Here is a 24,562-nt window from a genome sequence, read left to right on the forward strand (position 1 = left end):
TAGTCTAATAATTTGGCCAGCACTGTATGTATAGTTTTCAAGTATTTTCTTTTACATTCCTATTGAATACAGTGAATATTACCGTCAACTACAACATAAAAAGTTTCATTCTTAAAAAAGATCAAAGCAATTCTGTCTTCCTAAGCAAATATGGTGCGTCTATCTCTTTATTTGTTTTCACGAAAGATTTGCTACGCTTGTACTATAGTTTAGCTGAAGTCGAACAAATAGTAAAAACTACTTGGATCAAAAATGAAGTTAGAATTGTACTCGAATGATGCAAATCATTATATCGTAAAAAATAAGAACTTCACATCATAAGTTTTACTTCAGTATTAATTTTATTTCAATAATTTTGAAGAAAACTTTAATCAACCTTGTCTTCGTTGCACGCAAGATGCAGGGCTTGATTACTGAACAGGCCGTGGCTTTGGCCCCCAAATGGCTAACATTGCTTCAGCCAATGGTTTAAATTGTGATGTTTGACCACGTGGAGGAAGGGGCAAAACAGTGTTTGTCACAGAGCTTCTCAATATCTCAATCGGGCCCTGAACGCGTTTCAATTTTGTTAGGATTTTGGAAGACACGAATGTGCTTAATACGATTGTGAATAAGCACGATAAACATGAATTGAGGCGGCGAGAAGCAAAGGGATGTTAATGGAGGATTTGAAGTTTTGAGTAAAACGCATTTAAAGTTCAGATCCTAGGTAAACTTTCATTGAATTGTTTTCCTAAATCATGCTGTATGGCAGAACCTACCAGGGCTACTAGTACGATCTCTTTCCCCATTACAAAGGAGAGGTTCCCTTATCATTTGCACTAGTTATCTTCAAAAATATGACTCTTACATCCCTGTTTCTCATTGCTTCAATTTTGCTTTCAAGACAGAAGAAAAGTATCAGCCTAAGGAAGTCGGGAAGATATAAAATAACTTCCTAATTTCGTAAATAAAGTTGACTCCATTTCATACAAAAATCAATCACAGTTTATTGAACATCATGTTGTTACAGCTCAAGAAGTCGGCGCTCAATTTCCATTAAAAATCTATCGAACACGATCTCGTGCGTCTTTTACTTTTTCACAATGAGGTGTTGCCATTCGGCAGTTTGTGCTAAAATGAAATAAATAAACAGTGCCGATCCTAGCAGGTGTGCAGGGTGTGCACCGCACAAGGGCGGCCAAAGCAAGGGGCGGCCGCATGCCGCATCATATAGTTCTTTTAATCAAGCAAAATTTTTTCAAGAATTTCTCACGAGATAACTTATAATAAGTCAAATAAATATGCTGAATTTTAAATATTCAATTATCAAAGTAAGTGTCGATTTCCCGACAGCATAGCATAGTTTAAGAAAAATAGATTGCTAGGGAACATTGTGTTGGTTCATTGTCCATTAATATCTACTCTTTACACACATGTTTCATTTGGTTGCAAAATTTGTGACAGAAGCAGTAATCAGGCATGAATACAGGGGAGGGGAGATGAGGGAAATGGCCCCCTCCTGAAGCAAGAAAGGGTGCCTTCTAAAAGGAGCATTCAGGGCCCAGAGCGGCCACTAATGTTTATCCCCCAAGCTTTTATAGACCTAAACAATAAAGACATATTTTATATAATATTTTTAAAAAAAGCTGTACTGATTAGATACTCTCGCAAGCATTTCAAACAACAAATTCTGTTTTCAACAATCGCAAGTGCGTGGAGAGACGGTGGAAAATTACGACTCCCCTGAGAGTCAAACATAGGAATGACGAACTAAAATTTTGTAATTTTCCCCCTTTACAGCATTCTTTTTCGAATTAAAATCGCGAATGAACTGCCCGGTTTCAGATCAGGACTCTTGCTCCGGGTAGTAAATTTAAATGTGGCTCCAAAATGATGACATGACCTCCTTGACGAGACTAAAGAAGGCTTAAAATTGCGTTTTTAGGACTAATTTTGCTGTTTGAACCACCGATCTTAAGGACCCAATTAAATCTCTGATTCACCCCTTCCACCTTAACTTAATCAAATATAGCCTGAAAATGTTGGCTTTAAAATCCAAAATGTGTTTTCAGAGGACAGCCCTTCTTAATGTCATCAAAATTTGCTTAATGATATTTTTCGTATTTCTTTTTCGAAATTTTTGCGATGGAGGGCCCCGAAATCCATTCCCAAACATTACTACCAAAGATAGTCTCAATTAGCGTCTTTAGAGAGGCCCCTATCCCACCCCCTCAGTTTTAAATTAACTTCAGTTTCAAAAAACAGTTCGTGAGGGCACCCTGAACCCCCGCCCGCTCTTTGTCTCATCGTTATCAAACAATGCGTAAAATACGATTATCTAAAAAACTATGGAGGAGAACTGCCTGTCTTATGTAACTGTTTACGGCGCTAGGGCATATACCCATCAATCGTGTTGAAGTGAGATGGACAAAAATCTATAGTTGTGTTTTTCAGATATTAATATCGAAAAATATTCGAAAGATCCGCCGAAGATTCCCAGTTTTGTTAACGTCACCAAAGATAGCATAAAATTGCGTTTTTAGAAATATCCACTTGGGAGCTTCAAAACCCTTCCTTCCCAAAAATAGCCTAAAATGGATTTTAGTTTCGCAAAATATTTTGGTTCGGAATGTTTTCACGTTTTCCCTATCGTTTTCAAATATAGCCAAAAATGGGTTTTTGAAACAATAGTGCAGAGAAATTACCGGAGGAAAGCCGCCAGATCCCCTACCGTCACCAAAGACAGAATAAATTTGCGTTTTAAACTTCAATTTCGAAAACTTTCGGTAGGAGATGATTGAATCTCCCTCCCTCTAGAAGCGTCAACCAAAATAACCCAAACCTGTTTGTTTAAAACTTCAGTTTCGGAAAATTTTCGGGAAGAGCGCCGATCTTTCCTAAGCTATGGTCACAAAAAATAGCTTCGAACTGATTTCAATTTTGAAAGAATTTTAGGAGAGAACAACATTACTTTTCCCCAAAAGTCTCGAAAAAGTTCCTAAAATTGTCGTAACGAACGTCAATTTCGAAAATTTCTCCGTGCACCTTCAATATACCCGACTCTTTTCTCCTTGCAACCAAACACAACCAAAGATTACTAAAACAATTTTTCGTACGCTAATTTCGAAAATTTTCTGGGAGCGCTCCCCCTCCCCTGGTTCCCTCACCTGGTCCCCCTCCTCCGTCCTTTCTCTGATGTCACCGAAGACAGACTATAAAATCCGTTTTTACGACAAGTAAATTTTAGTATCTATTACTTTCTTCAAAGATATAAATTGTACCTAAGGAGTTTCTTACTATAAAACTTTTCTTCCTTTTTATAAGTTCATCATTCTTGTTTTTTTTTTTTTTCTTTTCTTTTTTAAATTAGAACTTGATATAGAAATCTGAAGAAATATTTATATGAACGTCAAGGATTAGTCAAAATATGCAAATTACTCTTGAGGGGCGGCACATTAGATCTTTGCACACGGGTGGCCGACACCCTAGGATTGGCCCTGTAAATAAATAAATTTAACACTTGAAATACATTACAAATATCGATGAGGTGTTGCTTATATGTTACTAGAGATTACTTGGAATATTACTAATTGAGAAGGGCGCCTCAAGCCCTTTGTTGTTTGTCCCTAAATTAATTTTTGAAGTTATCTTCAGTTCATTATTTTTACCCTTATAACAGGAACCATCTCGAAGGGCTCACAGCTTGGGCGGAAACAGACTTTCAAGCTCCATCAACAGGTGGACGATGAAGACGAATCAAATTAATTCCAAAAGATGGAATAACAGTAATGAGAGAGAACTCCACGCAACAGATTTTCGATTTCTGACAGTTTCCCTCCTCACCACCTGTTGGCAGTTTCTAATCCAATTTTCGGAGGAGAAAGCAGGTCGCAAAAGTGGACCACAACAGTACTGGAAAAGAATTTCTACTTCTATTTCTCGGTATCGGTTTTCCTTTTGTGCATTGTGACCCCGTACCTGTTTCCTGGGACGCAGCACAGAACGTACGTGAGCTCCTTCACCTACTGCCAGCAGCCTGGTAGTGTTCTGTAGGTACTTCCGGGTGGAGGAATTCTCACACAGAAGTTCGATGCCCTGCTTGAGGGGTGCGGTGGGAAACCCCTGAAGATTCTTTTGGAGGGGGGAGATAAGAAAAGAACCCGTAAAGAAGCTTCAGAAAAAAAAAGTCTCTAGTATATAGGTATGGATTTTTTTTTTTTTTTCACCTACATGAAACCGCTATGTGTGGCAAAAGCACGTGGTTGTGTGCTATTCCGGGAAGTCAACCAGTCAAGCTTCATCCCCCTCCCCTTTGCCATCTTCTTTTTTTTTTTATTTTTCTAATATGTCTGATGCACGGTATATAAACACAAGTTTACAAGATCTAAGACTACCAATATCTGCCCATCTGTTGATTACTACTCTGTTTTCATATACTCCCTCTGTTTTCACTTTTATACATTCTGTGACTAGATAGCTTGTGCTCGTTTTAGCGAATTTCCTCTATTCGAACCAAATATTTTCATGTAAAATGGGGTTGCACCGATTCATCGGCAGTAATCAGTAATCCGGCCACATTGCCTATTATTTAAAATCGGCCAAATTTTGCCAATTAATGTTCGAAAAAATATTTTTTGAGTAAAATTACTTTAAGTATTCATCGAACAAGAACTTATGCTGAATGAATGCATTAACAATAAGAATATATGTAAGTTCATTGCTTAAAAGAAAAATTGGTGGGGTTGAGCTATGCATGTCCAATGTCCATCTCAGTTCAAACTTCGATACTCCCATCGGAAATCTACTCCCATTCGAACCTTTTTTTTTCTTTCGTTATTGAATTCACAGTTTATACGCATAACTAAAAAATGTATTTTACAATTTGTTTAAATTTTTTTTTCATTCAGAAAACTGTTTTGATTGTTTAATATTTTTTGATTTTGAAAAAAATGTTTTTCCATAAAAAGTGATGTGATTGGAGCGATGCCTTTTTTTTCTTTAAATTAAATTTTACTACTTCATATACGCACGTGTATACAATGTTCTGATTTTGTGATGTGCCGGATATCATAGGGAAAATAAAGATCTGTATCCGTATCCGTTATGTTTTTTATCGATGTGAAACGGAACTTTTATATTTTTAAATTTCAACATAGTATTTGAATTCTAAATGTAGGCAAGTATAAAACATTTTTAAATTCCATTTAAATTTGATTTTATTTCTTACTTAAATTAAGGATCTCATTTCTGAAGTCAATTTGTAACCACCGACTCAATAAGGAATTGAGAAATAAGTTTGACATTTGCATATGGGGGGTGTGTCTGCCTGTGCCATCGTAGCTCCTAAGCAGATGAACCGAGTTTCATAGTTCTTTTTTCGTCAAATGGTGGGTATTGAAAAAAAACGAATTGTTCTGTGTTTAATATTTGCTTGGAACTTCCAACTTACATGCAGTTGGAATTATAATGTTGTTAAGCAACTACAATTCTAAGTTATTATACACAGGATTGGGAGCTTTTTCATTGTTGGAACAAAAGGAGAAAAAGTTAAATGATTTCAAACTTCTATCTGCTGTTAGTTTCTATTTGTTAACAATATGTGCTCTGACCGACGAGATTCATCTTAATATGACGTCGGCCTTCCGGGGCGGTTTTTTTTAATTGCTATTTTTACTTTAACATTAGTTTTTGTTATTGATTTCGGGCTTATGTTCTTCTCCATTTTTGTTCTTCTTGGCATTCCCCCCCCCCCCAAAAGTGAGACTAAATGGTCTGTTTACTGTTTGTAAAGGTGTTTGGTTGTGTTATTTTGTTGGTAGCGGCGAGTCGGGAGGAATGGATCAGAGCTTCATATATGCCGAAATAAAATGAAATTTTTTTTTTCTCTAATATTAGTGGAGACTTCTTTAAAGAATGACACGTGTTTCGGGACTTCAAGGAACCCCTTTTTCAATGCAACAAAATGTGCAGTAAAAAAAACCGCCCACACGCACATAATACAATGATTTCACAAAGCTATGGGGTGGGGGGATCCATTGCTCCCCACTGAAACCCCTAATTGACAGGCCTGCCCTGCCCCAAAACCCAGATGAAAGTTCCTCCTACCATTTCTACCAGTTATTTTTAAAATTTTAATTTTGACAACTGCATCAAGGTGGTTTTTGATGTGCCACAGTATTTTCGAATTTGAAGAAAAACGAAGAACAGATGTATTTTACCTGCGCAAGAGGTCAGATATAATGTTGCTAATTTAATTAATTGCCAAATTGGACTGAGAACTGCATACCAACGGTATTTTCCCAGCGTGTAAAGAAATCATACGGGGAACGTATACGATAGCTTCCGATGAAACGAACGAGATGGTCAAAGGGCCAATTACACACGATGTTACCAGGCGAGGATTTAATAACATGACGCGTGAGGGGTGACATTAGAAAAACATTGGTTGAGAAACAAAAAATAGCTGCAAGATTTTTATATCAAGTTCATGAATCAACCGACATAAACGGTGCACTACTCTTTCTAATTAGGACGGAATTCAAGATCCTTATTTTTTCTGCGAAGAATTTTTTCGGCTTGCAAACATATGCTTAAATCTGGTGATGAAATATTCAACACGTTACAATTGCATAAATAAATAATTACATAAAATTACAATTGCGCAAACGCTTGCCGTTATGGAGCAGTGGCAATGACAGGAAATGTTGAAGGGTTCATGTTGAACGCGAGAAATTGAAGTTCAAAGGTTCAAATGTGTATTCTCCATATTGTGATAATCTCCTGGCAAGCAGATGAGTCAACCATGGTTAAGCAGTGAAAATCTTCAACTTCATGCAACTAAGACCACAGGTCTCATATTTTCATTGCACTTTATGAAGAGGTGGAGGCAAATCGCCTTTTCCTGCGCTTTTTCACACGGAGGTTAGCTAACTTTGTTGAAGCAAGGTCCAGCCAGGAATTTTCGAGTTGAGAGGATGAGGTACAAATTTCCGATGTTACACGACGAAATGAAACATCTCATTTTATTACTAGACAAATATTTTCTGGGAAAACAAGCGTACGCAGTTGATATTTTTGAGAATCTTAACGAACGGAATTGAACAATTCAAAGACGCGCTGTAAAAAAAATCCGAAACGTTACTGAGTATTTCCGTGTAACGTGTCGGGATTTTAATGGTTTTTATCCACTTCCTGGAAAAATCAAATATCATTGTCAAAAAGATTCCTGATTTGCTACAAGTTGCACGAATGCAGATTTCTCACTGTTGTGAAAAATATTTTTAGCTCCCAGTTTAAAGATTAACTGAGAGTATTTATAAGCTTACACTGAATTACGGCTCGTCAATGCTGATTAAACTAACAAAGGGAGCGAAAAAGTATGGACAGAGTAGCTTTACAAGAGTTGCAGGCGAGAACAATTCTCGATACCTGCTTGCAGTTCTGGCTTAGCTTTGGCCATGATTGCAATACTGCTTATGGGACTTTCTTAATAGATCAGGAAGAGATCAAGTTATTATATTATAACTACCAATGTTTGCTCTAAAAGTTCCAGACACGACTGGCAAAATCGGGGAGATTTTTGAATTTTTAATAAAGTTTCTGAGATAATTTCAGGAAGGTTGCTAATATTAACGGAAAACGTTCCTGGTTTTTGCAAGATATGTCACTGACAGAAATTGGGCACATCAGCTGCCCATTATTTTCCAGGAGCGTTTCTGAATCGTTTTTACAGTGCGCGGTAAGATTGTTTATATGAACATTTGGCCATGATTCAGAACAAAATTTTAGCATTACTTTTTCTTGACATGACTGAGTTGACGCCTCAGCGAGGAACTTAATTTGAAAGCATGAGAAAGGGTCATACACTTCAGAAACGACCGCTCCTTAAAACTGGGGTTCAATGAAGTGAGAATATGGACGTATATTGGCTGTGAGTAAAAAGAGTATACATAAAAACTCTGATCACGCTATCCAGAAGTTACAGTTACCATTTTAAAGAACATATCTTTTGTGACATGGAATTCATAGCATTGTAAATTTTCAAGCGCAACAAATATAATTTCTATATCCTTGATTTGAAAATTTTTCGCTTTCAAAGCAAGGTAGTGTAGCTTGACAACATAGAGCTGAATAAAAAGCGTCACAATCTCTGAAGACACAGGCACAAATGTGTCAGTCGTATTAAATTAAAGTTTGGTATTTGCTGACCGTAATAAGCACTAAAAACTCATGAAGCGAATAAATTCAATTTCTAAAGAAACTGAAATAATTTAAAGAATTCGAAAGGTTAATTCTTCAATTCGTATAGAAACACTTTTTTTTTTTTTTAATCCTCTCTTCCTTGCTTTAACTAGTGAATGATAACAGCATTGGGCATATTTACATATGAAATTTGGTTCAGTATGCCAGAAAGGGTCAGTCAAAAAGCTTGAACCTTGCCCCAGTGCAGCGGTCGGAAAACTATGACGAACCACGATCAGTAAAAAATTGGATCGCCAAAACTACTTTGGACGTAGAGCTCACACAAATAAATTTCTTCTGTGGACGACAATACCTTTTGGAACCACCCACACCAGTATTTATAACTAAACTATAGATTGGGGAAACCTAACCTGGCAGCATTGCAGATCCTAATCACAGCATTACTACGCTTCCAGGGTTTGCCATAGCTAAAGTTTTCTTGTTTACCATGTTTTCTAAATTATTAGCTGACTGATTTGAGCCACTTGCTTGACTCTCATAAAAGGTTCACAAATGTTTGGAAAGCAAATATTGCTCAAAACTTACGGCGCCTACCTTAAACATGGACTCTTTGCATAAAAAAAGAGCTTCCTGCATGAACCTCACTTGCAAAATCTCAAGACTGTAAATGTAATTTTTTCTGTTCATTTCTGAATACAAATACGCCTATCAATGGGGTTGTTTCAGTCAGTCAAAAGCATTGCTTTTTGTCACTGAAGTTGATAGAATGAGCAAATAAATAAATAAATAAATAAATAAAATAAAAAATAAATAAATGAATAAAAATAAAATAAAATAAAAAATAAAGTAGCATGAAGCGACGAAAAACTTATTTTCAAAACGTTCAATTTTCAAATTTGTCCGATTTTTCAAACAAGACGTGGCTTTTATGACGTCACAAGTGATGAACTTTGGCACGCTCTGGACTCCGATGAACATTTCTCATAAGTATCTGAACCTCACTAAAAATTATCTGCCAACCCCTGCCACAGTGCTTCACATGAGCTCACGTAAAGAGACAAAATCACATAACTTTCCCTATTCAAGTGACGAAGATCAATGATGTCAAAGATTCATGGGGTGAAAACGACATTACATGTGCGATTGCAAATTTTGAATAATGTTGAGTTTTTAAAAATATTGTTCTTAGTAAAAGAGGGGAAAAAACATCTTATGTAATGTTGGGAAGAAATGCAATCGAGGGAAGGAATCTTTTAAAAAAAAAAGAGCCGGTGGGGGGAAAGATGTTTTGTTACCATGGTAACAAAATCGTATAACGGAGCAACAGTAGTGCCATCTACTGAGAGAGATAGTATTTAATTTAAAACATTCAAGTAAATCGTTTTCAAACTTAAAATTATATTGGGTTAATTAATAAATACTGTTCCACCATGCTTATTGAATTTGTATGAATAAAGTAACGAAGACAGTTCATTTTTAAAGGAGGGAAACCATTTTTTTCTGGCAAAAATATAATATTTTTTCATTTACTTATCAATACTTCTAATAGTAAATACGGAATGCGTTCTCGTTCTTTTTTTTAGAAGTCAAATTTAAATTTCACAGAAATATTTTTTCATTTTTACATTTTCTACTAGAACATATTTTTTATACGAGTTTGTATGTGAACTTATGAACCATTTTTTTTACCTGCAACATGAATAAGAAAAAGGTTAATTAAAAAAAGAAAACAGGAAAAACAAAATGGGACTGGGACCAAGCTTTTGTAGTTGTTCATTTTTTAGAGTTTCGAAAAAAAAAAGTTCTCGCTTAATCCTAAAATAAGTAACAAAAATAAAGTAGACTTGGATCAATAGGGAAATTTGTGAAACGAAAGTTTTATAACAACGAAAGAAAATAAGAAACAAAAAATTAATTAATAGAAAGAAGTACAACTAATAACAAATGGAGATCAATTGATTTATATTAATAAGTATTAAATTATTTTTTAATACCGAAAAGTTTAATAAAACTGTTTAATATGTTTGTTTATGTATATAGTAAAACTGTATTCATATGAGTACAATGTGGAAAATATTTTCAGTTCGTTCTCAGATCGGAATGTTATTTACTTTATATAAGTTATTGAATTTCCAACAGCGATAAGATAAAGGTCATTTTGTAATCTTTTTTCCTTTTTTACATCGAGAAAAGGCCTTCGAGGAAAAAAATCAGATGAATTCATGGATGAATTGAAATAGACTATGGTGCTGCCATCTTTAAAAGGAAAGGCAAACTAAATGAAAAATAAAAATCGGCTGTAATCGCAAACTCGATGCAAGAGTAGAAAAAGAACATTTTCGTTACCATTATGTTTCCAATGTTCTTTCCTTTTTGTAGTATACAGTAGAACCTCGTTTATCCAGCTCCCGTTTATTCGCTTAAATAATAATTCTAATTTACGATCCGAGAACGGCTCTACAAATGCGCCAAATATTAGCTCTTTATTTTTATTAAATACACAACTCCTACATTGGTATATATAATCAAATATAAATGATAAAGTGCTTGCAAGTAACAACCCTATGTAATTGTTTTACAAAGCATCGTTGTTTGCTGTAATAAAATGTAAGTCTGCTTATTTACGAATATGTTTTACTTATTAACCCGGATTTTGGTCCCAGTTTGTCTGGATAAACGAGGTTGTACTGTCGTATTATTTTCTATGTTATCTGATTCCAACCCTCTGACCTTTTTTGCACAGTTGATAATATTACATACTTAAATTGATTAAAAAAACAGCAGTAATGTAGCACAAAAATTGCAAATTATTTCACACGTGTTTAGGGGTTACAAAAAAGTATTTTTTCAATGAACAAGACGTAAATGTATTTGATCGAATGCTCGTGTATCCATATGCTCAAAAGCCAAAATACACCCTTTGATCATTATAATAAACCGTTTACCCTACATGTGTATGCAATAATTCGCAAGTGCACATTTTTGTTCATAATTTAATTTTCATCACAAATTTTATTTATCGTTTCATTTTTACTGTTTGAAATATTATTTGTTTCACGAAATGAATAGTTCTCTTTCTGCGTGTTAATTAAGATTTGCTGTGTAATCTTTATTTAATGGGTTTCTGCATTTGAGCCAATTGTTATAAGGAGACGCAGTTTGGGCCATTCCACGGAAACCGGTAATTTTGTCCCGCACGTGACGCCTCATATATTTCGTTAAAAATAACAATTTAAAAAAGTAACGATAAGAATTTTATTTCTTAGCTAATTACAAACGAATATTTGTAATTTGTTGAGAAATTAACAAATTACAAACATTTTTTTGTTCCTTAAACAAAAGATATCGTCATTACTTTATAAATAATTATTATGAAAGGAAATATATGAACCGTCACGTGCGGGGCAAAGCGACTACTTTTTCGTGTTATGGTCGAACACATAACTTTTATCAATGGTTTAAACTATTGTGCCTCAATAAATGGTGCATGTTTCCTTTACATTGGAACCTTTGCTCTCAAAATCTAGTTTATTTTAACATTAATCTATTAATAGAGCAAAAATATTAACTGACTCACAAGCAACAAGAGATTGACTTTGTATGTCCCGCACGTGACGCATGCAAATAAATTAAATTTTAAGTGACAAAATTGTTTAATAAAAATATAACTGTGTCAGGAGTATCTTTGTATGAAATGTACGGATTGAAAAATGTGCTTACCCCTGTTTAATTAAAATATTAAGATCTATGACAAAATGTTAGCATCTTTTTGTCCAACACATGACGGTGGAATGGTTCAGTAATAAACTGCTGCATGTTGCATTTGCTATTTCCTCATTAAAAGCTTTCATTGAACTTTAATTTGTAGTTGTGTTTTTGTATTTAAACACACATTAGACTTTCATACCTACATCATTCATTACAAAATCATAGAAAAATTTCTGACTTCCTGTTCCTTCCAGAATGGAACATAATTTATTATCTATAATATCAATATCGTATTTCAGATTACATATAACACTTATATAAAATACAGGATGTCCGAAAAGTTCTTAACCCTTTTAAAAGTTATTGAAAAGCAACAAATTGTCATATAAAGTATGCGGTTTATACAATTTGTTTTTGATAAGTTCAAGAATATTTTACGTCATCATTAAATTTTTTTTTTTTTAGTTTGAATTTTAGGATCATGAATTCAAATTATGTTTTTCACAACCACGAATTGCGATAGGACCCAACTCGTTGGGTTTCTTGTTTCTACTAATGGCTTTTATCGCAACCACAATTTGAATTCAAGACGTCAAAATTCAAATGAATACCAGGGGCTGGATGCTGTTTTCGCCAACAAAGGTTATCGAAAAGGTCGTTTATAAATAGTTCGATTCGAGGCACATGGACGGCTGCATTACAAGCAGAGAAGAATATATCGAAGGACACGGACGTCATTCAATGTGTGTGAGCACCGTGTTGCTCGAACTAAATGTAAACGGTACTAATTTGATCACGTGTACACGAACGGTGCACACAATAAACTCTGGTAATGAAAGGTATTATTTCTTTCTGTTTAATAAAATGATTGAGCACCTCACATGATGTTTGTTTTTCTTACTGTGACGATACAGCGATTATATAATAATTACACTTTTTACTTTATTGCTTTTTCACAATGTTATAAAACATTCTTGAATTTATGAAAAAGGGGGGGAGGGGGGATTATGATGTATGACACTTTGTTTTCAACACGCATGAGACAAAAATAAATTGGTTATCACTGAAAATTGTGACTGTGATGCATGTTGCCTATAAGCCAATGACTCTTCCTTTTATTGCCCACTAGTGGTACTCGCACGGCTTTGCCCGTAGTTGAAAATTAAAAAGTCATTTGGTTCGCCTGTATATTTACAAATAATGGATGACGAGTTTCTCGCCAATTTGCTATGTTCATTTGCTCACCAATGTTACGGTTCCGCGTTATGATAATTTCGTAATTTACTCGTCCATCTTATGATAATTTGTTCTTAAAATTGGAATAGAAAGAGAACAAAATCGAATTCTCGAAAAATCGCTTCGAGGTGCACACCCACATACTACAAACTAATTTTGTGCCAAATTTCATAAAAATCGGCCAAACGATCTAGGCGCTGTTCGCGTCACAGATATCCAGAGATCCAGACACACTTTCAGCTTTAATATTTAGTAAAGATTTCCTTCTTTCAGAAAATTAGTAAAACGTCATTTACACCCACTGCATAGAAAAAAAAATTCTTCGTCTTACTTCATGATTTCGTATTTTTATGCACAGAAAAAAGATTGATAGCAACCACAAATTACTGTATACAAAAAAAAAAAAGTTTTTTTTTTTTTTTTTTTTTTTTTTTTTTTTTTTTTTTGAGGAATAGAGAAATGTCTAATTTCTGTATTTTTGTAAATAAAAATAAATATTTAGAATAATCCCAGATTTTAGAAAATTGAAGTTAGAAGTGTCTCGAAGTTAGAAGTCAGATTTATATTGCCAACAATTTACATACGTATATGAAACAGAATATTTATAACAAAATATCGTGTGCTTTTGGTGATCTAGATCTGATGCTATAATATCTGAGAAAATAACAGCATTAAAATTCAAGTCATTCCTTGCGGAGATTTGGGGGAGGAGGGGGATGCCAAAAGTGTTACATAAACTGCAATCAGTTTCAAACTTTTTTTCTCCATAGTGAACTAGTCTTTTAAACTAAAATCATTTCATTCCAGCCAAACTATTCTGAAAGCTCAGTCATGTGGTCTTCCCCGAGATTTAAGTTCCCCCTTCTTGTTGAGGGAGAACTCGCAGGAAGCTTTTACTACCGTAAGAAACTGCAAGAAGTTCTCTCTCTCTCTTTTTTTTTTCACTTCCCTTCTTTTGTGTGTAGAAAACTTTCTTTTCCTAAAGACTCATCAGGAATGTGAGGGTCTTTTGGTTAGTCATCCCAACCTGTTGAGAAGTATGATGCAGAGGACGTTCACCTCTATCGAAGGAAGTAGCTAGGCCCCCATTCGGAAAAGATAGGGGGAGAAAGTTTGGAGAGCATGAATCATATTTCTGGATTCCCAACCTGTGTGCTCTGACTTGATACACTTTATGATGCTTAGGCCTCCAACGCAGCCCAAAGGGATCATTATTTCATATAAATGTGATGAGAACAAGATTGCAACGTTTAGATAAATTTTTATTAAAAACGTTAAAAAAACAGAAAATTCACAAAACTTCAATGCATTTGCGGCAAAGGTAGGAATTGTGTCACGTATCTCAAACTTTTTATGGGAATTTAGAACAATTAATAGCACCTTTTCCAGTCTATGCGTCATCGAAAGTAGAAAAATACTTTTTTTTACTAATTTTGCTAAAAATATAGAAAAATGGGATGTGATCAAAACTTTAACGCAATTGCAGCGGATCAAGAAATCGTGAAAAAAAAAAAAATAAATAAATAAAAAATAAATAAATAAATAAGTAAACGAAATAAAAATAAAATTAATAAATTTGTTTTTGAATTTAGAAAAAAAAGGGTTCGCCCCTCCCGAATGTGCTGGCAGCTGCAATTTTTGAGTATTTAACGTTTTTAAGTATTTCAAAAACTTCTTTCTGTAATTTTCAAAAACGTTTTCGAGAGAGGGTTAGAAACCTCTTTTTGCAATTTTTTAAAACGTTGCCGAGCAATTTAGAAACATTTTCTGTTTTATTCAGAAACGTTTTGGAGTACTTTAGAAAATTCTCTGAGGTATTTTTGAAAGTGATGTGCGCCGTTCCATATATTCAGAAACGTTTCTGAATTTTTGAAATGAAATTATTAATGCGAGGGCTTTGAAATTCTGATCAGCAACCTTTTTGTGTGATGGTAGTGATGTAGTTGCTTTTTAGTTTTTTCTTAAATAAGTTTAACAAATTTATTTTAAGGCTGAACCTAAGCAAGCATATGTTTGTGGATTTTGAGCATTCAGGCAAGTCAGTGCCAAAATTGATTTGGAAAAAATCAGGCGCAGAAAGAATAAAAGCGTGGCGTGAAAGAAAATGTGCATGTGAAGTGACAGTTTAGAACTTAAAAACAAAGAAAAGATAAAAGTTTCACTTCTACCGTGTGTCTTTACACAATCTTTTCTTTTTCTTTCTTCAGTGTAAGACCTTCAATGATCCATTCCTACTGCGGTCCATTTAACCAAATGTTTGTGAACAAAATGGGTATCGAAAGTTATTAATCAAATAATTACTAGCAAGAAAAAGTCTCCTGAATGTTTGCTAAAAGCAAAAAGTCAGTATCAAAATACAATAAAAAGTGCACAGATGAAGCAGCATACGTAGTAATCATATTTTAAACAAAAATACTGTCTTGAGTTGGACGGCTATTTTGTCCACTTTCATTTTTCATAGACAAGATGTAATTGGAGGTAATTTACAAAAACACAAAATGAAAATTCACTTAGTTTCCATACGTAAAATTGTTACTATTATGTAATAGAATACTTATACTATTATTCTATTGCATAACTATTAGATTGCATTTGTTAATCATTGATACTCTGGGAGAAAGTCTATATTTTTTTTGTTGCTATTATGTAATAAATTATTGATCTAAGTCTATTGCATAACTATTGCATTGCATTGTAAATCATTGATACTCTGTGAGATATTCAGTAAAAAATTATGATTTTACTCTAAGAAGTTTCGGCAAGCACCCTGCAAATTTTGGACAAAAGAATGGAGTCAATAAGAGACAAAACTTAAAAAACTTCATTTTATTAATGTTGTTTCGTTAATGCATACAGAATGTCACACAGAATGGGAAATAACTTACATAACTCCCAAATTGTTTTATTCATCATTTTTTTTTAGGAGAACTTTAAGAAATGTGTAGAACTGTAATATTTTTAAAGTTAAATTTCTAATCGTTAGATTTACTTCAAAAATCAATCGATCAATAAATAAAACTGGCTTTATTGAATTTACTATAGTTTTATTTGATTTTAAATTAAAGGAAGAATTCCTACTGTTCGTGCATGTCTGCTGACAAAACACTGAAGTGATCAGGAATCAATTTATGGTTATAATCAGTAGCAGCTTTGAAGGTCGTCATTTCTAAAGATTCATAAAACTTTAACGGTCTGGAACGAGTAAATTAATGTATTCGTGCAGCTATTATGATTCTGAAAAAAAATTGTTTTTAATGCGCAATTTTGAGACCAAACATTCATGTTTTGCTTTTAGAAGTTTAGAAAAGAGAATACAAGTTTATCATATGATGTGATAATTACTAACTTTTTCTGATTTACTAAAGTGTTCAAAAAGCAATGTGTGAAGATTGGATATTTATTACATAGCTACTAATAGTGTAAAGAATCCATCGACAATTTTGATTCTTATAAAACATTTTTAGCTGAAACTTAAACAGTTAAAAAAATTTCGGTTCTTATGTTGTTATCATTGAATATTATAATGAGAAAATGCATAAGTGTTAACCAAAATGCGAATCGAAGCGAAAGCCATTTATCACATTAGAAAGTGCCTTTTCCGTGTAAGAAATTCCTCGCATTTACCGGCTGTACTTAAAATGAACTGCGAAATTGATTTTCCATGAAATAATGAGAATTTTTCTCGTAAACTTATGGTATTGAAATTAAAAGAACCTTCAGAGTTTTAAAGCAGTATTTAATAATTTTTAAAAAAAGTTCAATATTTACTTCCAGTTTTCTCAATATAAACTCCTCACTTACTTTTCTGCTTCAAGAGATCTGTAAAGTAATAACAACAACAATGTAATAAAGAATAATAATTTTGACAAAGAAAGAGAGAGAAAATAAATTAGCTATTTCAATTGATATCAACATGCTTAACGCAATGAAATTATTCTTTGAAATTTTAGCAGTAGCGTAAGTTATTATAATTTGCATATTCCTTTAAAAAATAAGAATCAAGGTGTAAATACATGATTTTTCTTCATTAAAAAAAAAAAAAAATCCAGTTTCTTAACTAAAGTCAACTACTTTTTTATTTAAATTTATTTATTATTTTTTGTTTAAAGTCTAAAGAAGTTTCAGTTATTAATTCATTTACATTTATAAATATAACTAAATGTCGAATAGACACTTTTAAGAATTACAAAAATATTATGTTTCAAGTATAATTTCAGCGAAAATGTTCATAATGCTATATAAAATTTAATGTATGCAAATGCATGTGATTCAAATAAAATTTCGCATAGATGGCATGTAGTACAATTTTAAATACAGAAAGATAAGGGAATTGAAAAATCAAACAGTTGCAAATATAATTACAGTATACGTTTTGTAATTTGGTTTTAGCACTTCAACTTTTTCATTTGGTAACTATATCTTTTAAACATCTTTTGTTTTTTAAACTCACGTATACATTACTTTAAATTTTTTACCAGAGTTGATAATTGAAGCAAGATAGATGTTAAGGCGTATTTCCATTTTATACACGCATAGGCGGATTTACGGGGGTGCCAAGGGGTGCGCCGCACCCCCAAAACTTTTGGTTGGGTTTTGAAAAAAATTAGTAGATTTCACTCAGAAACGCAGTTGAGGGTAAAAAATCATAGCTGCTATACTAGTAAATTTACTTGAATTCAGTGTATCACCACACGTCGCTAGTGCCAGAAAAACATAACTGTGCTCAGATTAAGAATTAATTTTATCCATTTGGAAAAAAAAAAAACAATAAATAATTTCATGCAAATAAAGAAACTTCGCAAGCAATTTATTGTTCAGTGCTGTGTTATTGTATAGAATAATTGCATGTTCTGTAATTGGGTATTTATTCGTAAATCAATACCAATTCTTCTATTTTTAACAACAATGGCTAATAAAGTCAAAAAAAAAAAAAAAAAAAAAACTATTGCAAGAAACTTTATCATTAAAATCTACACGGAGATCAACCGAAAACCAACATTTTTAAAGTAAATTTTCAATAAATTTTGAAGGAGGACTCTTGGACATTTTGCTGCAGTGGTGCATCCAGGGGGGAGGGAGCACAAAACTGGTGACCCTCCCCACAAAATGCTGAGTAGATGTTTTTTTAAATAATATTCTTTATTATTGAAGAGAAGAAAAGATCTGATTTTGGGAAAACGCAGTTATTTTACGAAAAAAAAAGGAATGTTGGGAAAAAATCTTAATTTCTTTCAAAAAGAAATATTGACATTTAAATTTTTCAACAGCTTCAGATTATTAGTGGCGAATTGTGTGCCTCCTCCTCCCTCCTCGCACAATACTCTTTCTTTCATATCCCCCCTCCTTTTTTTTTTCATTTTTCTATTTCGTTTTCATTTTTTCTATTAAACCTCAAAATTTTTCTTCTCCAAAGCCCTTTCTCTAGCCAAAGTTATTACAGAGTACCTCAAATTTCGTTTCTTGGGCTTCACTTTCGCAAAATTTCCAAGGAAGATCTTCTATTCACATAAATGCATCGAAAATCGTTTAAACTTGCGTTTTTGGAGCTTCAGTTTTGAAAAACTGCAGTGTCCCTAACGTTACCAAATATGGTCTTACACTCATGTGTTTAAGACTTTAATTTCGGAAAATATTCGACCAAGGGCCTCCGACCCCTTTCTCTAATATCATCTAAGAGTGTTAATATTTTGGTTTTGAAAACTACTATTTCGAAATATTTAACTGAGAGAAACCTTTTTTAATACCATGGAGTATTGCAGAAGAACTTCATTTTTAGGACTTCAATTTAAAAATTTTTCCAGGGAAGAGCTCCAGAACACCCCTTCCGGTAACAGCATCAAAAATTGTCCTCCGTTGTATTTTTGGAACTTCAGTTATGAAAAGTTAAAGAGGTAGCGTGGTGGAGGGGGGTACGTATTTCCATCTGATTTTCAAAAAATCGATTGGAGACAGTCTATGAATCTCATTCCTAACCCAAACTATAAATATGAACTATAATCACATTTATAAGACTAAAATTTCTAAAAATAGCCTTGGTGCCACACGTACCTTTCTTGCCCTAAAATATCACCAAGAACTGTAAAACTACGTTTTCAAAACTACTATATTAAATTTTTTCTTAGGCGTGAATCCCATTCCAAACCACTAGCTGGATTCACCCATTGCTTCTAATATCGACTTTCGTTTAAGACTTTTTCTGCAGTTTGAAATGTTAAGAATTGCCCATCCCCTAATCTTACTAAATATGGTTTACATCGTGTTTTTTAGACTTAAAAGTGTGTCCCGCCCTAAAATTAATTTCTGATTTCGCCACTGCCTTGTTATTCCGGGAATACCCCCCCTCCCCAGATCCCTGTTATTGTTGCACCCCCAAATATTTCGGCCTAAATCCGCCTATGTATACACGTATGCATTGCACATAGTATACACAAATACACAACGTATCAATTGTGTATTTGTGTTTACTATGTTGTATTTGTATTGTATATTTGTGTATACTGGATGTGAGGAGATGTTCATCAAGCAATACATCTCTTCACTTCCAGATTTTAGTGTAGGGTCTAAAGATTACTTCATTGGATCCGTTTGAAAAAAAAAGAGAGAAAAGAGAAAAATAAAGAAGAAAAGAAAGAAAGAAAAAATAAAATAGTTCAGGATGAAGTGGCGCGTAGAAGTGACTTAAGAGTCTGTACAGGACACTGGCTTCTTTCTTTAAATTTGAATATTCAGGTTGAGCAAGGGGAGTAAGGAAAAAGTCTTAGAATAGATAAGAAAGGCACGCTTCTTCAACTCTAGGGACGAAATCAAAAGTAAGGCAAAAAGGTTGTTCTGATTAAGAAAAAGGCAAAACTAGTGAAATTTAGAATTTTCAGGAGGATTTCTACAGGGCTTAAATGTAAAAAATGATTAGAATCAATGATTTTTTAAAAAATCAATTGATTCATATTGTAATTAAAATCACACATTTAAATTATTGACGCCCAGATTCTCATGTAAAAAAAATCCTTGCTAAAAGATTCGTAAGTGATTTAGTAAATGATTGAGTGAGTAAACAAAATGAACTATTTCATTTTGCCCCATCCACTTTGCCACGCACGTACTTGACTAATTGTACAAAATATTTAAAATACAAATGAGCTTAATGTTATTTAAATAAATACTGCACCGAATATTAGAAGATCTCAAATATTATTTAAAATGTTAATAACAAGAACTTAATCATTTCATAATAACGCAAATTATTTTTAACTTGCAACAAAATATTACAATATGAGCGCCAATTTTTGAAAATTGCCTGTTCTATCATGTCGCTCATTTGGAAGTAAGAGTCCCACAATACGAAGAAATGAAATTTTACAGGAGAAGCGTTTGAAGTTGAATTCTTCAGGCAATTTGTATTAAGAATTAAGTAAGTTTACTGTGCTCTCCAGTGGTTAGGGCAAAAAATTTGTCATTATTTTCCAAAGAAGGTAACGTCCTTTGAAGGCCTTTAAGCGAAAAAAAAAAAAAAAAAGAAAGAAAGAATTAAAAATTTCGTAGGGTGGCACTCTTTTTCCAAATGAGCGATATGCTTCAATCCTCGGCGGTATTTTTTTCTTGCCTGGAATAGATTACATGTGCTACTATATAGTTAAAATATTTCCAGATAGGTGGTGCTAAAAGCATCAGAGTAAATATTTCACCATTTCGCTTTGTCCCGCTATTTCATTTTTCCCCACATTCCCCTACTTTCTGTTTATACTGAAAGAAAAAAGTATTGGCTTGAAATCGATATCAAATTCAGCTTAACTGGTTGAAAAATGAAGAAATTAGAGAGATCTTTCTAAAATCATACCAAAAAGGTGACTCTAAAAAATGATTAAAATCGAATTTTCAAACAATCTCTTCAAAAAATCTATTAAAAAATAATAATAATTTGAGCTCATTTCATAGATATCTATTCTTAAAAAAATAATAGACATAATCTGAGACATGACGGCACGGCCGACTGTTTAATTGGGGTGATTTGACGTTGACTGATCCAGTACCTAAATTGAAACGCTCATCATCATATATATTACGCCATGATGAATATTTTAATTTCAGGAGATAAGAGTTTATATTATTGCAGTAAAATATTAGTCATTCAAGGTAACTGATCCAAAATTTCTCTATTTTTAACAGCCACCACCTAAATTTTAATGGGAAGTACTGTAGTCATCGGAACAAAATTGACTATAGAAACTTTAAAACTAAGGAATAATCCACCAAAATTAAGAAATATTAATTACAAAAACCGATTAAAATGAACTATTTACCGGGTTCAAAATTATATTACCTCTTATTGGAGATTTTTGAACCGTGTGAGAAATGCTATGTAAAAAAAAAAAGCAAAAATAATTCAATTTTGAACCAGTCAAGACAGAGTTAACCAACTTCAAATCGACATTCAAGAGTAACTTTACTTCAACTAATAATTATGAGTTATTCCAAACAGTAACTTCAGAATTATTGGACTATAAAATTAGCTACGTATAGCATTGCCAACTTATTTTATAATATTGAAAGCAGAAAACTTGATAGTCTAACGTAGCAAAGTGCTATCTCCAACCGTTTCTTTTTTGAAGTCAAATACAGTAAAACTCCTATTACCTGAATCAATTGGGACCGGACCTCATTCGGTTAATCAAAAATTCGGATAATTGAATCTTCTCCGAAAAAGGCTCTATTTTAATCAATTACTGTATGTATGTTCAAAATGGAAGAAAAAATTATTTTTAAGGAAAAATAGGTTGTAATTAATTAAATGCAATGCAATATTTTTATATGTAAAGCAACTTACAAATGCTGCACACATTAGAAACTTCTTATGGAACTTCCGTAGGAGACTGATTCTCCATCCCAATAATCTAATACATCATGCTACTATAATGTTCGTGCGACGATTATACTAGCTTCGTGGAAGAGAAAAACAATTCGGAGTTTGGATAATTGGAGTCCTATTGGGTTAAGTTCTATTGGTTAAGGTTTTTTTTAGTCACTTTAAAAAAATGAAGCTGCGGGCTCGTTTCTGTCTCATTCTCTCCATCTTTTTTTCTCCTTTGAGAAACGTATTTTAAAATCGGTGCCACTTTCGGGTTACCACGAGTACATGTTTCCATTGCTACAGAATTAAAAGTTATTTAAAACATTTCATTTATAATGAAAAAGAAAAACCATTTTATTGATCTGCAACAGTAATCTAATGGGGTCGTTTCCGAAATTTTAAAAGTATTTTTTTCTGAAAGAGCATGATTAAAAACATTAGGATCGGACCATTTTTTAAATAATTTGACTAAGTATGATATTAAAAAAAATCTCTAATCGGTGCGCTTTCATTGTTTACGCTTCTGCCGATGGCATCACAAATGATGAAACGTCATTCACTGAGCACAGTATTTAATTCGCTTCTTTACTTACATATGTTGGCAACGATATGGTTGATAGCAAGTGTAGAGCGCAATATTTAATTCGCTTCTTATTATCTTAACGTGGAAACGCGGTAGACAGATGTGCCAAAGTACATCATTTGCGAAGTCATAAGACAACGACTTATTTTCAAAATTGTTATTTTCAAAATTGAACATTTAAAAAAAAAAAAATTAATTAAAAACTAAGCGTTGGGAAAATGAAAGTTTTTTTCCCGCTCCATGTTTTTTTTTTTTTTTTTGCTTATTTTATCAAGTTCAGTGACTAAAAGTAGTACTTTTGACTGGTGGAAACAACCCCATTCTTAGGAGAAAATATGAAATAGATCTGGGAGTTATAATCCTTCTTTAACTGCCAAAAAAATTAAGAAAATATCTTTCAGACTTTGTAATAAATGATTTCCTTTTATAAGACTTTAATTTTTCCTTCGAATTAACTCTTATAAAAGATCCCAAGCAATGACTCGAAAAGGGCACTTAGAAAACATTCTTTCAGATGTCGAACTTTTCCTACAAGCTGGAAGCAATCTTCCTTCAAAAGTTTGAGAGCAAACGAAACTTTAAACGAGTTTGAGTAGGGACATTAGAGATGTTATACCCCGCCCTATTCTCGTTGTTCGTCATTAAGCCCCTTGGGCGGTAAAAAAATGAATAGAAAAAGGAGGTCCTTCCTTGTTCGAATGGCTTGTACTAGAATATGTACTTACAACTGTAACTTTTTCTTGCAAAAGTCTCCAAGAAGTTTTTCTTATTTTTTTTATCTTAGATGTTTCCATGCTTCTCTTAAACATTTTCGCTTTTGGTGCTTTTCCACAGGACCTGTTAAAAACCAATAAAGTAGAGGGTTACATTTTTGAAAACATAATTAGGTTATAAAGGGTGTCCCAAAATTAATGCAAGATTTGAATTAAATAGAAAACACAGTTTTTAGTACTTTAATTGTAATTTTTTTATTGAATCGTGAAGTACATAGGATAGAGTTATTTATGAAATAAAACATCGGGCAAATGGCCTCCACGGCTTTGCATACACATACACACTCTTTTATAAAAAATTTCCATTTCCATTTTGCATAAATCTGGCTGAATTTCGTTGATGCAGCGTTGAATCTCTTCCTTTAATGCACGGGTGGTTTCAGGCTTGTTGACATAGACCCGTGATTTTAAATAACCCCATTAAAAAAATCTAATGGTGTTAAATCGCATGATCTAGGGGGCCAATTTTGATCACCAAACTGGAAATGTCTTATGAAGTAATTGAATTGTTTCTCGGGCTGTATGGCATGTGGCGCCGTCTTGTTGAAACCACATATTGGCCACATCAATACAAGGACGTAGCCAAGGGGTGGGTCCATGGGGTCCGGACCCCCCCCCCCTTCCCGAAAGACACTGTCTGCTTTTTGTCAGTTGTTGCACCTCACGTCAACAAAAATTTTTCAAAAGAGAAAAATTTTATGAAAACCGGTATTTTCCCCTTAAATATTCCCATTAATCGGCAATTCTCCCGCATCCTAGTCAATTCAGAACACGAGAACCTCGTGAAACTGCAATTCCCTCTTGCCGCCTTTCTTCTGCTGTGTCGCGTACTCCCTCCGAAAATGACGAATTTTCGCTTCTGCTTTCAACTCATCTGGGTTGTGACCTTGAAATTCGACCCCTTTCCCTTGATCCACCAGAATGCCATCGGCAAAGTAATTGAAAACAAACATTTATTGTCACTTTCGCCGTACCCCCAGTCTCATTGGCGTGGTTTTCGTTCTTTTTTGTTTTGACTCTTTTCCCGTTTGGACTTGATTTCCTAGACACATGCTGCACGAAGGACAGCCAGAGTGGGGTGCATCTGTTGTGAATCAGTAATTGAAATTCTTATTATTTTCTGTTTTAACACACAGTACTTTTCTACTACACACTTATAGGAAATATATCTAGAACAAATTTGTAATCAAAAGAAAATTAAGTTTACACAAACTAGGTAAGTTGTAGTTCCCT

General features: G+C 33.5%; 1 long non-coding RNA gene across 1 annotated transcript; it reads right to left on the reverse strand.

Moving 5' to 3' along the window:
- Positions 1-995: 995 nt before the first annotated feature.
- LOC129227337 (uncharacterized) lies at positions 996-23,429 on the reverse strand. Its single transcript, XR_008580830.1, has 3 exons — positions 23,282-23,429; positions 16,930-16,947; positions 996-1,113 (listed from the first exon to the last, which is right to left on the reverse strand). It is a non-coding gene; the product is annotated as an uncharacterized LOC129227337 (long non-coding RNA).
- Positions 23,430-24,562: the final 1,133 nt, after the last annotated feature.

The sequence above is a fragment of the Uloborus diversus genome, chromosome 8 (genome assembly GCF_026930045.1).
Source record: "Uloborus diversus isolate 005 chromosome 8, Udiv.v.3.1, whole genome shotgun sequence".
NCBI lineage: Eukaryota > Metazoa > Arthropoda > Arachnida > Araneae > Uloboridae > Uloborus > Uloborus diversus.